We start from the raw sequence: 12,944 nt of genomic DNA on the forward strand, positions 1-12,944 counted from the left end.
GTGTCATTGTTCAGCTGAGAATAGCTTATTCCGGTGCTAGTGAAACACTGACATTTAGCGTGCAGAGCATTCTATATGGATGTAGGGCGACAAGAGGCGGGGGATATCGTCTGAATTGCTGCAAGCATTTTTATCACATTTCACCTTTTTAAAATGCTCTTAAATGACTATATCACCATTCTATGCTGACAATGGTGTAAGAGGTTCAGGACTGTAAGGGTTTTTCTCAAGTAACCTCTGGAATTACATTTGTACATGTGCCGATGGGTTAGTCATTGGCACATATAAGCTATACTAGTATGACAGTTTACTAAATCTGTCAGTATATGGCTACATGTTGGCGGTTGCGTCAGGGTTAACAGGCCTTAAATGTTTGCAGGAACATTTGCTGTGCTTTTCACTAAGGTGATATTCCATCCAATCTCCCATAACTACTCCCTTTCTCAGAGCCAATTAAGTAATAAAATGGGCTCTTGCCCTCCTTCAGCATCTTTAAATCTGTTGCTCATCACATGATTTCTAAGTGGCAAGTCAACAAATTGTATCTGACGATGCCCAGAGCTGCTTGGCTGACTGACAACTTCATGACTTGCTCTGTGAGAGATGAAAGGGAAAAGCCTTTTACTATATTGACTCCACCAAACCGTAGTCATACAAATGCTCCTTTTTTTTTTTTTCTTCTCCAAAATGGAAATATGGTTGCCTGGAGCCAGTGTATGCGAGACCCATTGCTTACCGGTTTCTTCTGCAATTGATGATTGCTGTAGGTAATGAGCTACCAATGTATACATGGCCTCTACCTTAGCGATGTCTTGTTATGTTCATTGGCGAGCCGGTTAGTAATGCAAACCTTATAATGTGCTCTTGCCTAACCTGACAAGATTATTATTCTAAGTAGGAGGAGGCTGTTCTTGTCCCTTTTGGCATTTCCATTAGGATCATACTAATAGCAGTCTAGAACCTAGCACACAGTAGTTCCTCAGTTCTGTGATGTCCAGTAGATGCCGCAAAGGTTGAAATGGAAAAGATCTGCATTATTTCTGTTTTGCTGCGTTTGCAGCTCATTAGTGTATAATGATCATTTATTCCCTGTGTACAGCAAACAGCAATTCACCTCTGTGTAATAATAGTAATAAGCATGGACCACATCTCTGGCTGCTACTCTGTATGTGAGAAATAAATGGGTATTGTTTGCAGCATTGTAAATGTATGGCTTTTTTCATTAAAACGATCTGCATTTTACGATTTAAAGTTCGACTGAAAGGCTGGATTTATGGACCTACCCACTTTACATTTGTAGATGTTACGTGTCAGTAAGCCTTGCGCCTCATTCTTTTCCACAGCAGTGTTCAGAATTCTGGTTATCGGTATAATGGGATGGTAGATGAGTTCTTCGGATATATCCTGTCTACAACACCTGGACCTCTCACAGTTGTATTAAACTTAGATCACCATAGGATTCTATCATTATTCTTAGAGCCCTCTATGTACCCTAGCTTTTCTTACAAAATTCAATGTCTCATAGCCAAATTGAAAGGAAAAAAATAATCTATATAACCAGGGAAAGTGTGTGTGTTTGGGGAATGTTACAGTCCTTTAAAGGGGTTCTCCCGTAATAGAGAAAAAATTAAAATAGTTAAATATTATTTTATTTAAAAAATATTCCCAAATACCTTTTTATTAGTTTATAATAGCTTTTGTATAGGGAGCAATCATTTAAAATAAAATGTCTGCTGTTCTATTAGTGAACACAAAACCTGTTTTAATCACAAAGGAGGACAAGTTACTTCACAACACTGAGCTAAACTGCTGCTTCATCCTCCTCTCTGCTCTGCTTGTCAGGGACTATGATCCTGAATACAGTTTATAATATGATCTTCAGCTGAATCTCTCTAGGAATGGAGTTCATGAGGAGCTATGAAGTACAGAGAGGACTGTCGGGACATAATGTGATATTGGAGACAGCATATAAGTGCTGCTGCTCATTACTCACTTCCCCACCTCCTCTCTGCACTTCATGTTTCCACATGATCCCCATTCCTACGGAGAATCAGATGAAGATCATATTATAAACTGTATTCAGGATCCTAATCCCTGACGAGCAGAGCAGAGAGCAGGATGAGGCAGCTCTTTAGCTAATTGTTGTGCAGTAACTTGTCCTGCTGTGTGAGTAGAATGGGTTTTGTGTGTACTAATGTAGGGATGAGCGAACTTAATATTTTGAAGTTTGGGTTGGGGTATATGCTGAATTGGATTTTGGACCATAACGCAATTCCATGGCCTCCATAACGGATCCATCCGGTTTTCGTTAGGCTGGACCCCTCTCCTGCATAATGGAAACGGGACTGATCAGTTACGCAGGCCATAGACTTCTGTTTTGATGGAATCAATAACTGAATGCCTCTAAGGCATTCAGTTATGCATTCCGTTGTGTAATTGCGTTATGAATCCGTGGTAACGGAATCCATAGCGCAATTCAGCATATACCACAACACGAACTCCATCTTCAAAATATAAGGTTTGCTCATCCCTAGTCAGATGGCCTATTACACGCACAGATCTTTTGTTATACACCCCAACTATTGTTCTGACTGGACAGAAATTGGAGCCTCATTTAGATATTGATAACCTCTGAGCCGAATAGGTCATTAATATTAGATCAGTAAGGAGTCCGCCTGGCACCGACCATAATGAGATGTTTGCATCAGCAGCCGGCGCCAGAAACGTGACCGGAAGTAGAAGCAGGAGGCTGTAGTTCCAGAGTACTGCAGCTCAGCTCCCAAATGGGTGCTAGCCACCCACTAGTGATTGCAGGTGGCCAACTTGTCATTCACATTTGATTTGTGAACTTCTCTGGATGGCAGCTCAATAGGTTAAAAAGACAAGTCACAAGTCGATGTCTAGTATGTTTGACCTGGGCTTCGATTAATGGGATGCACATCTGTCATTTGTCATGATTAATTTTACATGTACTGCATCCCTCTGTGTATGTATGTTTTATATATGTTACTTTTATGTGAACTATAAAGGTTTGATGTGTAATCACAAATATCCTGAAAGTAAATGAGCAAAATCTAGCAGATTTGGTTTAAGTGGCTTTATTTTGCTTGTTAACCACAGAATATAGTTTCAGCTGAGAAGAGATCATGCCAGAAGGGATACTAATGTAGTGTGGGGTTGGGAGGCAGTAAGCAGAGACCCACGATTGTGTCCGAAATGATAAAATACACAAATTCACTGAACAAAAATGGTATGTAAAAGATTACTTGTGTAGAGAGCATGTAATCAACAACCTGATAGGAATCCATTTGCCTTCAGCCTGTTCGTCACAGCCAGTGACTACCATTGTACAGTGCATGTAATCCACTTCAAGCTGGCCGTACATTTTAGAATGCTGTCACAGAATGCTTGTTCAGCTGACACCTCAGGTTCTCCTGAACCCTCCATAGAGATGCTTGCTTCGTTGAGCATACATATAATCTCATGGGGAGAGAAGAGGAATCTGCCGTCGGACACAGGTGGCAGATTTGATCCCCAAAAACAAAAGGGTTGAGCATGTTGAAATCCAAAATCCAAATCTGCTGTCAGGGTACAAGTATGGGGTTACCCTTACAAATTAAATGGTCTGTCATTCATTAAAAGGGGTGTAAGGTAGCTGTACTTTTGTAATGTATTCCTTTTACCTCCATTATGGGCTGTGTGGTCTCATGACCACATCCATGCAGCTCTCATTTCCTGTGATGTCATGGTAAACCAGCAACAGGGACAGTGCTACGGGTGTGTCTATGTAACCATCTGGTGGGAGGAGCTATAATCTACCTACTACATTAGAGGCGGAGCTGTAGCAGAGAAAGAAGTGCATCATGGGTTTGTTGGATACTGTAACAGGAAGTGCTACATAAAGGGTGAAAACTAATTAGAGGGATTTATTTACATGGTGAGAACTGGTCAGGAGAGTCCAAACTGGAAAAAATAGTGAAGATGTACATGAGTAGATCTGTTAAAACCATTGTATTCAGTAGTAAACTCCTTTACTGGATTTGGCAAGCCTGTTTCTTTGATTCTCCAGGGCATAACCTGCCACCAGAAGTGTTTGGCAGTGGCGTTCCGTGCGCAAATTTTAGAACGCATGCATGCTTAGCTGTGTATTGGGGAGGGGGGCTTCTGGAGAGATGCCTGTTGGATAAGCACTGACCAAAAGAGCTATGATTATAGAAAAGGGTCCTTACATTTTCACGCCTCCCATCCTTTCAATTCAGAGCACACAAGTGCCATAGACACAACTTACTTTTCTAAGGGAGAAGTTACTTTTTATTATTTTTTAATTTTTTTTATTTATTCCCCCCCCCCCCCTCCCCCGGCTCTTGCTAACCGCAGATTGCCCTAGCTTGTGAAAGTGCTTTTTAGTGATATATTGGGCATATATGTTGGATTCTCCAAGCCGACCAACTTCTTCCTGACCTCTGCACAGGTTGCAGAACGTTCCTTGAAAACTCTCCCATGGAAGTCAAATAGTTCTCCTCTAAACCATTGTCTGTGGCCCAGGTGGCTGCTGTAAAACCTGTTGCTAAATGAAATTTACATTTCGGGCAAGATGACATCCCCCCCATAACACACAAAAAAAACCCTGTGAGGTAGAAGCCAATTTTCTCCACTTTAGGGGACTATAAACTTCCTTCCCGACTCCAATCAGGCCATCAGAATAACTCCCTGGATCAACGACCCCTCTCTAGTAGCTATAGCCTGTAATATTATTAAGCTCCAGAAATACGTCCAGGGCCCTCTTGAATTCCTTTATTGTACTCCCCATCACCACCTCCACAGGCAGAGAGTTCCATATTCTCACTGCTCTTACCGTAAAGAATCCTTTTCTATGTTTGTGTACAAACCTTCTTTCCTCCAGACGCAGAGGATGTCCCCTCGTCACAGTCACAGTCCTGGGGGTAAATAGCTGATGGGATAGATCTCTGTACTGACCCCTGATATATTTATACATATTAATTAGATCTCCCCTCAGTCGTCTTTTTTCTAAAGTGAATAACCCTAATTTTGATAATCTTTCAGGGTACTGTAGTTGCCCCATTCCAGTTATTACTTTAGATGCCCTCCTCTGGACCTTCTCCAGCTCTGCTATGTCTGCCTTGTTTACAGGAGCCCAGAACTGTACACAGTACTCCATGTGTGGTCTGACTAGCGATTTGTAAAGTGGTAGGACTATGTTCTTATCACGGGAATCTATGCCCCTTCTGATGCAACCCATTATCTTGTTGGCCTTGGCAGCAGCTGCCTGACACTGGTTTTTGCAGCTTAGTTTGCTGTTTATTAAAATTCCTAGATCCTTTTCCATGTCGGTGTTACCGAGTGTTTTACCATTTAGTATGTACGGGTGACTTGCATTTTATCCTTCCCATGTGCATAACTTTACATTTATCAGTGTTAAACCCCATCTGCCACTTATCTGCCCAAGCCTCCAATCTATCCAGATCCCTCTGTAGTAGTATACTGTCCTCATCAGTGTAAATTACTTTACACAGTTTAGTGTCATCTGTGAAAATTGATACTTTACTATGCAAGCCTTCTACAAGATCATTAATAAATATATTGAAGAGAATAGGGCCCAATACTGACCCCTGAGGTACCCCACTAGTGACAGTGACCCAATCTGAGTGTGTACCGTTAATAACCACCCTCTGTTTTCTATCAATGAGCCAGTTACTTACCCACATACAGATGTTTTCTCCCAGTCCGAGCATTCTCATTTTATATACTAACCTTTTATGTGGTACAGTGTCAAATGCTTTGGAGAAGTCCAGATATACGACATCCATTGATTCGCCGCTGTGAAGTCTAGAACTTACCTCCTCATAGAAACTGGTTAAATTAGTCTGACATGACCGATCCCTCACGAAGCCATGCTGATATGGCGTTATTTGCTTATTTCTGTTGAGATGCTCTAATATAGCATCTATCAGAAAACCTTCAAACAGTTTACCCACAACAGATGTTAAACTTACCGGCCTATAGTTTCCAGGCTCTGTTTTTGGCCCCTTTTTGAATATTGGCACCACATATGCCATGCGCCAATCCTGTGGGACATTCCCTGTCAGTATAGAGTCTGCAAATATCAGAAATAAGGGTCTGGCTATGACATTACTTAATTCCTTTAGGATACGGGGGTGTATGCCATCCGGTCCTGGCGATTTGTCTATTTTAATCTTTTTAAGTCGCTGATGTACTTCTTCCTGGGTCAGACAGGACACTTTTAATGGGGAATTTATTTTTGCATTCTGCATGTCATCTGACAATTTATTTTCCTCAGTGAATACATTGGAGAAAAAAAATATTTAACAGCTTTGCTTTCTTCTCATCGCTCTCTGCGACTTCCCCCTCATTACTCTTTAAAGGGCCGACACCTTCAGATTTATACTTTTTAACATTTATATAATTGAAGAACATTTTAGGGTTAGTTTTACTCTCTTTGGCAATTAATCTCTCGGTCTCTAGTTTGGCCGCTTTTATTTGCTTTTTACATGTTCTATTTTTTTCCTTTATAGTTTTTCAGTGCTTCCGTGCTCCCCTCCTGTTTCAGTGAATGATATGCTTTCTTTTTGTCATTTATTGCTTTCGTTACAGTTCTATTTATCCACATTGGTTTCTTTTTGTTCCTTAACCTTTAATTACCATACGGTATGTACCTCTCACAATGAGATTTTAGGATGTTTTTAAAGATATCCCATTTTGTGGCTGTATTTTTATTTTTGAGGACTTTGTCCCAGTTAGTTTGGCCTATGGCCTCTCTTAGTTGGCTAAATTTAGCTTTTTTGAAGTTTGGCATTTTTGTTCCTCCCTGTAGAAACGCTCTTTTGAATGATAATTGGAAGGTTATTACTTTGTGGTCACTATTTCCCAGGTGTCCACCAACCTGCACGTCTGTTGTTCTGTCAGGCCTATTGGTTAATACTAAGTCCAGTATGGCCGTCCCTCTAGTCGGGTCCTGAACCAGTTGGGAGAGGTAATTGTCTTTGGTTATTGCCAAGAACCTGTTTCCTTTATGAGATATACAAGTTTCAGTTTCCCAGTCTATATCTGGGTAGTTGAAGTCCCCCATAATAACCACCTCATTATGATTTGCCGCCTCGTCTATCTCGTTTAGTAATAGATTTTCTGTGGACTCTGGTATATTAGGTGGTTTATAGTAAACTCCTATTAGTAATTTATTGTTGTTTTTAGCTCCATGTATCTCTACCCACACTGACTCCACATGTTCATGTCCCTCACTTATATCTTCGGAGTGTGGGCTTTAGACCGGACTTTACATAAAGGCAGACCCCTCCCCCTCTCCGGTTTTGACGATCCTTTCTAAACAGACTGTAACCTTGTACATTAACCGCCCAGTCATAGCTATCATCCAGCCATGTCTCGGTTATTCCCACTATGTCATAGTTCTCCTCACACATCACTAATTCCAGTTCACCAGTTTTATTAGTCAGGCTTCTGGCATTAGTATACATACATTTGAGAGGTTTATGTATATTTTTTACCCTACACCTTTCCTTCTGAACTGTTCTAGTCCCTCCTTCCATTCCTCCCCCAGTCCCATTACCTTGCCCCGGTCTCTATCTGCGCTATCTTCCCGTCCTATAACGTAATTACCCTCCTCCCCCCAGTCCCTAGTTTAAACACTCCTCCAACCTTCTAGCCATCTTTCTCCCCAGCACAGCTGCCCCTTCCCCTTTGAGGTGCAGCCCGTCCCTACGATAGAGCCTGTAGCCGATAGAAAAATCGGCCCAGTTCTCCAGGAACCCAAACCCCTCCTTCCTACACCAGTTCTTGAGCCACTTGTTAATCTCCCTAATCTCCCGTTGCCTTTCTTGTGTGGCTCGTGGTACAGGCAGTATTTCGGAAAATACTACCTTTTGAGGTCCTTGCCCTCAGCTTTTGACCTAAATCCCTGAAATCATTTTTAAGGACTCTCCACCTACCTCTAACTTTGTCATTGGTTCCGATATGGACCATGACCGCTGGATCTTCTCCAGCCCCTCCCAGTAATCTGTCAACCCGATCCGCGATGTGTCGAACTCTAGCGCCAGGAAGACAGCACACTGTTCGGAGATCACGGTCTTTGTGACAGATTTCCCTATCTGTTCCCCTAATAATTGAGTCTCCTACTACCAGCACCTGTCTGGCCTGCCCTGCTCTCCTGGTTCCCTGCTTACTGGAGCTGACATTCCCCTGACTGGCAGAGGAAGTGTCCGGCTGCAGCAGTGCCGTCCCCGGACTGACATCCCCCTCATCTGCCAAACGTGCAAACTTGTTGGGGTGTGTCAGATCAGGGCTAGCCTCCCTGGCACTCTTCCCTCTACCCCGCTTTCTAACTGTTACCCAGCTAGCTACCTCACTTTCCTCAGCCTCCTCTCTGTCACCCTCCCCTCATCTACCCCAAAGAGTGCTTGCTCGGTGAGAAGCAAACTCTTTTGCAAATTATAAATGCCTCTCAGTGTTGCAACTTGCCCGTTTAGAGACTCGATTTGCGATTCCAAACAGATTATTTGCTCACATCTAGAACAAAGATATGCACCCTGGAACTGCAGTTCCAGGACTGCATACATCATGCAAGATGTGCACTGGACTGCATTGTAAATTGTGCAACTCATACTAAATGGGGATTACAACAGTAAAAAAGTAAAACAGTATATATGATTTAGATTTAGACCCTGTCTGCTGTAGTTAAAGGGCTATGTAAAATTAAGCCAACAACACACAAGGAAATTATATCCAACCTTAGTTTCCAAACTCCTTTTCTTAAACTCCTTGTTTTTTTAACTCCACTTAATAAGAAGCCCACTTAGTAGAGCAAGCCTCAGGAAGAGCAGGCATGCTTGTTTTAATATGTATTTTACATGAAATAATACAGGAAAAATGTTTTCTTAGAATTGCGCCATTCCTCTGGTTTTCCACTTGGAAATGTATGAATAAATGGACATTTGGGTTGTCACTATTCTCTTTTTCTATAGGTGTTCTGCCTTTGACTAATGGCATGGTAACACCTAGTTGTCCACTTATCCATTGATTTTCAGAAGTAATATAAAAGGAATGGCCCCATGCAGAGTTCTAAGATGCTCTAGAAATGTTTTATGGGAAATCCAAAGATTTTAAAATATACTGCAGATTTCTGGATAGCTAACATGTCCCTTTTAAGGGTTCCCATAATGAAGCACTCCAATAAAAAATATTCTCTGACCTGTTAGAAAGGTACATGATGTAAATTGTAGTGAAAGTAATCTTCTTACCAGTGACTGTGTTTGTGAGTTATCCCCTCCCTTCTGAGCCTCAGCGGGGTCATGTGACCAACCCTCTGATCTCCAACTGACACAGGACAGGAAGTCAGTTACTTCTCCTCATTCCTATGAGATGGACATTGAGGCTCCCATAGAAATACAGAGAAACTGTTATTTGGAGAATGTCTTGGTCACATGACACAGCTGAGGATCATAATGGAGGGGATAACTCACAAATACAGTTAGTCTACTTTCACACTGGTGTTTGGCTTTACGTTTGTGAGACCTGTTCAGGGCTCTCATAAGCGGTCCAAAACGGATCAGTTTGCATTCTAATGCATTCTGAATGGAAAAGGATCCGCTCAGAAAGCATCTCTATTCCGCTTTGCAGACAGAGAACAAAACACTGCTTGCAGTGTTCTGGTGTCCGTCTGATGAAACTGAGCCAAACAGATCCATTTTCACTGATACAATCTGGCACAATAGAAAACAGATCCGTCCTCCATTGACTTTCAATGGTGTTCAAGACTGATCCGTCTTGGCTATGTTAACGATAATATAAACAGATCCGTTCTGAAAAGATGCAGACTGTTGTATTATCTGAACGGATCCGTCCATGATGGATCCCCACAAAACACGAGTGTGAAAGTAGCCTTGCTGGTAAGAAAATGACCTTCATTACAGTTTGCAGCACTTTCTAACAGGTCAGAATAAAATCTTTGTGTGAATGCATCTTTAAAGTGAATAAATGGCGACTGGTTAAATATTCGGTGCATCAGATGACCAGACATAGACATTCAGTACAATGCACAGTAAGATCGCTGAGGCTTTTGAAGGAAATATCTACAGTAAATGCATTAAAATATTAGCGATCACGCAAAGGTTTTATTTATGACAACAAAGCAAAATCTGGCAAGTGAGCATTTAGTAATGGGAGTAATTTGGTCTTTTATGTAGCCTTTTCAGTAGCATCTGGAAAACTGTAGCGCCATAATGCAGTTTTATTACAGCTTTCCTCATCACTAGCCGTACAGGGTTATCCACCCTCTTAGAGCGCGCTAATAAAAATGCTGTTTTTGTTTGCAGTAATATATTGAATTTACATTGTTGCAACAGAATTTCTGCTTGTACTGTACTCGGCGAACAGATGCCTTGTTCTCATCCCCTCCCTGACCTTTAAATTATCTGTCATATTCTCCAAAGGCTAAAACATAAATCAATGACATCCATTTCATGTGCTCTTATAAAAATATATAAAATATGAATTAATAATGTTCCAACATCCTATAGGATAGAATTAATCGATTGCTAATGGCTATAAAGTAGCAATTGCAAATGAAAATACAAGCACCTACGTTGACGTAATCTAATATTAAAGATCTTGGTCTATTGCTCAAAAGAAAATTGTCCAGAGAGACGGTCATTGAGGTGATGAGCTTGGTGTGTACAGGCAGACTGCTGGTTTCCATGTATGCGATGCTGCACAACTAGAATTTTACTCTTTTGGAATGTGTGTGTGTGAACATATATGAGAGCAGGCACTCGGAGATGCTGACACAAAATGCCAAGGTATTTTTGTGCTGCCTTCATTATGTGAGATTGATATTTGACAAGGTGACCTGATGCAGGTCGGTGGCTTCATTGATACTTTGTGGTTCATTAGACATTGCCTGCATTACTGTCTTTTGTGTGTCTTTTCGTCAGCGGATTCATTTCATTCGCCTCCTCCCATGAGTGCTGTTTACATATGAATATGCCCATGGGACTTGCATGCAATGGATTTGCTACCACGGATATGCATGCAGTGAATCCATAGTGGTTTACCTTATCAGCAAAGTGGGTGACATGTTAAGACCTCTTTTCCATATACTGTGTAAAAAAATAATAATAATTTTGCAGGGTAAATTGCAATCCACAGTATCTCGTATGCTGCAGATTTCAGAGGAGAAGATCTACAGTGGAATCTGCACCCTTTGTGGCTGTACCCTTTAGGCAGATTATCCACAGCAGAATTTCCACTGTGACTTTTTCTGCTATTTTCACTTTCACCCAAATGTATGACAAAAGGTGAAATCCATAGCATAAATAGATATGCTGTGCAGCTACCATCAGCTATAAATTTTATTCTTTAATTCTTTTTCTGGTGCCGTAAAACACTGTATTCGTCGCATGCAAATCTGCAGTGGTAAATTCAGTGTTTGCACCCCCATGTGACCATATGTTCACGCAACATCGTTTGGCATGGACACCCGTGCTGAAATTTTGCGGGCGGCCGTGTGATTTCTTACCAGTTTCTGCCTCCCGTTAATTTCAGTGGGCTGCAGCGCTGAGGATCACGGAGCAGTGACTTATAACTGTGGCCCTGCTGAGAAGGGAGATGTCCATTCGGAGTGTCCAATCTTCAGCACTGCCTCCCATTGAAATGAATGGGAGGCAGAAAGGACACCACTGCTGGCAGTATTTTGACGAGGTTTAGGCTCGGCTGTCTGCACCGAAATTCCACAGGAAAAAAAAATATCCTAGTGAACGGCCCTTTAGAGCTTTTCTGGTATTCTGTGAAAGATGATGAAAATATCATAGCATACTAGTGATGCCAGATGAGTATATGTCTATCACACCATAACTGTAGAAATCTGCTAAATTGCTAAACTATGTAATAAGACAAGGCAGAACAAAACATGCAGTTCTGTGTGCAGCATCCCATCTTCAGGTGAGTACCTAATCTCATTCTGCCGCTGTCAAATTGTAGTTATATTGGAAGTTCTCTTTTGCCACGTTGTGCCTGAAGAAGAAGAATAATAAAAAAAGCTTTCTTGTAACTATGGATATCCGGCTGCTGTGTATACCACAAATACACGGAGACAAATGAGCAGCAATAAAGTGAGACAGGTTTGCTTTCTTCCTGAAACCGCACCGAATCTGTCCATGGATTGTCTGGTATTGTAGCCACATTGAGGTGAAGCAGGGCTCAGCTGAAATGCCGCATACAACTTGTGGACTGGTATGGCACAGTTTCTGCAATTAAATACAACAATATACTCATCTCTACCTTCTGGGTCCAAGGAAACCATTTCAGTCTACTTTCCTGACTTGTGTTCAAAGCGGTTGATTTGCTTTTGATATGTATAGATGGGTAAAACAAATGTGTGATCCAGAGTTAGAACTGGCTCTGCTCTCAAGAGGGACATTCTATTTTAAAATATATGTTCAATACAAGTCTGTAAATAGTTTTTTGGTCCTGAGGCCTATTGTAAGTCAAATTGTCAAGGTATTGTCCCAATGGAAGAAAAAAAAAATCGCATATTATATATAATGTGTGATAATGTCTTTCTAACCGAGCAAGAACCAGCCCTGCACCTCACATGGATTCAGAGCTCACATTCATTGCTCTGCTAGATCATCTTCAGGCTAGCAACTCAGGGAGCGTGTCTTTTCTATTGCAGCTCTCTCAATCACAACCAATGGGAAGTGTCTTTTCAGCTGCAGCTCTCTTCCTGTATGATCTGGACCTTTCACCTCTCTTTACTGATTGTTTTAAAAGCTACATGCATTCCCCATGTCATTCCGGTTCTGGAACATCTATTCTTATGGCTCTATGTTGTGCCATTCCTCTATTACTTGCACTAGAAGTTATGAATGAATTGTTAGCAGTCTGCAGTAAGGATA

At 41.5% G+C, this 12,944-nt stretch overlaps 1 protein-coding gene across 2 annotated transcripts in view; it reads left to right on the forward strand.

The window, feature by feature from the left end:
- Nucleotides 1-12,944, forward strand: part of SND1 (staphylococcal nuclease and tudor domain containing 1) — a 602,204-nt gene that overhangs the window by 345,931 nt on the left and 243,329 nt on the right. The window lies entirely within an intron of this gene.

This window comes from Bufo gargarizans, chromosome 2 (genome assembly GCF_014858855.1).
Source record: "Bufo gargarizans isolate SCDJY-AF-19 chromosome 2, ASM1485885v1, whole genome shotgun sequence".
Classification (NCBI taxonomy): Eukaryota; Metazoa; Chordata; class Amphibia; order Anura; family Bufonidae; genus Bufo; species Bufo gargarizans.